The 2,502-nt window shown below is 31.6% G+C and overlaps 1 non-coding gene across 1 annotated transcript; it reads left to right on the plus strand.

Annotated features, from left to right (window-relative positions):
* The first annotated feature begins 286 nt into the window (after nucleotides 1-286).
* On the plus strand, nucleotides 287-393 carry LOC139887398 (small nucleolar RNA R71). The gene has a single exon (XR_011773232.1). It is a non-coding gene; the product is annotated as a small nucleolar RNA R71 (small nucleolar RNA).
* Nucleotides 394-2,502: the final 2,109 nt, after the last annotated feature.

Below are 2,502 nucleotides of genomic sequence, written 5' to 3' on the forward strand. Positions count from 1 at the left end.
TGCGTGAATATCTTTAGTCATCTTTTCCATTCGTCTCTCGAAAGCATCTAATTTTGCGGAAATGGAATCAAAGTCATGGCTAGAATCGGCTCTAGCCACTTTAGATGAATGAAAAATATCTTTTTCTTGGTGCCACTCATGTGGGTGGGAGGCTGTGTTATCAATAATTTTGTGAGCTTCAGTTGCGGTTTTCTTCATAATGGATCCACCAGCTGCTGTGTCGATGTCCTTTCGTGTAGCAACATCGCATCCTTGGTAGAATATTTGCACTATTTGATAATTGTCTAAGCCATGTTGAGGACATCCTCTCAACAACTTTTCAAATCTTGTCCACGCCTCATATATAGTTTCATTTGGCTTCTGCGCGAACGTAACAATTTCCCCTTGAAGTCTCATGGCTTTAGATGCCGGAAAGAATCTTTTAAGAAATTTCTCAACTAAAACATCCCATGTATCAATCGCTCTTTCACGTAACGATTCTAACCAATCTTTGGCTTCTCCCTTTAAAGTCCAGGGAAATAACATGAGATAAATCTGTTCATCCTCAACTTCTCTGATTTTGAATAGAGTACAGATCCTATTAAAGGTACAAAGATGTTCGTTTGGATCTTCTTTTGGCATACCACTAAATTGGCATTGATTAGTTACCATGTGTAGGATTTGTCCTTTGATTTCATAATCTGACGCATTAATGTCTGGTTGAGTAATGGCATGACCTTGGCCAGTGCGTGTAGCTCTCATTCGGTCTTCCATACTTAGAGGTTCCTGATTTTCCATAATTGAATTTGTTGAATCTGAATCACTAGAGGATTCTGATTTAATGGTTTCTTCCTTGACAACCTCTGGTTGTATGATTTGTGGTTCAGGAGGAATGATTAGTGGTTCAGGATCTCTGAATTGTCCTTGAATATCCTCCGGGTTCTCAATTGTGAAGTCGTGTTCAAAAAATAGATTATCGAAAATTTGAATTGGAGTACTCGTTTGACTAGATGATGATTCTAAAGAAAAATCAACGGCGACAATATTGGCCAGATGTCTTGATCGAGTTACAGGTGGTGAACGTATGAAAGGTGGTGAACGTTTTGCTCGGTGCATTCATTGAATATCCTATTAGTTATAAAGATAAAAATTATTAAAGTTATAAAATTAATAGACTTTTCTGATTTTGCCCACGTTTCGAATAGCCAATAGATGCAGCAGGTAGCCAGGGCCCTTTAAATCGGAAGCCCACAACTCGCCACTAACAAATCCAACTATTACTACGAACCAGAAAATTTTGGATGTCTATTAATTTAACCGCTTAAAATAATTTTTCGTCGAAATTTTAAGAAAATAATGGAAAATTCTATGTCCTAAAAACTAGAGCGTAGAAATGAGAAAGAAAAAGCGCGTCGAAAAATAAGAATCGAAAAACAAAAGTCGAAAAACAATAATAAGAAAGTAGAGCGTCGAAACTTAAGTCTAAAAACTAAATATTAAAACTTGCGTCTAAAGGTATTAAAGCTTAAAAGGAATTCTATATCCAAAACGGCAATAACTTAATTAGGCACTAAAATCTTAAAACGGCGTCGCAAAATTCTAAAGCACCTAAATCTTAATCTAAAGAAAAAACACTTAAGGGATTTTATGGCAAAGCTTAAAAATATAGAAATAAACAATAACTATGGCAAAATATTAAGTTTAAAACTAATTACGAACGATAAAAATACAAATTAAAAGATTAAAAGATTAAAATATATAATTTATAAAAAGAGACAAAAAATGATAAAATTACTTATTTTTATAAAAATATTATTTTTATATTATTATTTTATAAAAGTATTAATTTTATAATTACTAAAACTAAATAAAACTTAAAAGTACAAATTTAAATAAACTAAAACTAATTATTATTAAATATAAACCCTAAACTATATTTAATTAATTATAATTATAAATTAAACCTAACCATAACCGTACGTCCGAGGTTCAGGTCCTGTCAGATCAGGCCATGTGGTCGCATGGGTTTATCCCTTCACACTCATGCAATCACATGGAGTGCAGGTTCAGAATTTATGCAGGCCAAAAAATTACAGGTTCAGCGTATTTTTTTTATTTTCTGTTTTTATTTTATAGAAAATATAATTTAATTAAAACTTATATTTTTAAAAATTAGTTTTTGTAACTTTTAACAAAAGTAATAAAAAAATATAAACTTTTTAACTTAAAAATATAGATATATATTTTTCTTTTCTTTTTAAACTTATATATTTTTTACAAAAATAGATTAAAAACTAATATATTTTTTTTAGAATATAGCGTTTCGCTTTCGGCTGATGGTCCCCGGCAGCGGCGCCAAAAATACTATGATGTGTGCGAGGCGTAGTACGAAATAGATTATATTTTAGTATGAAATACTATTAAATACGATACAATTTTACACAAGTTATTTATTTATTTATTGAATGGATATACCTAAACCATGCTACAACACATATAGGCAGTGTACCTAATCGCAGAGTA

The sequence above is a fragment of the Rutidosis leptorrhynchoides genome, chromosome 1, assembly GCF_046630445.1.
Source record: "Rutidosis leptorrhynchoides isolate AG116_Rl617_1_P2 chromosome 1, CSIRO_AGI_Rlap_v1, whole genome shotgun sequence".
NCBI lineage: Eukaryota > Viridiplantae > Streptophyta > Magnoliopsida > Asterales > Asteraceae > Rutidosis > Rutidosis leptorrhynchoides.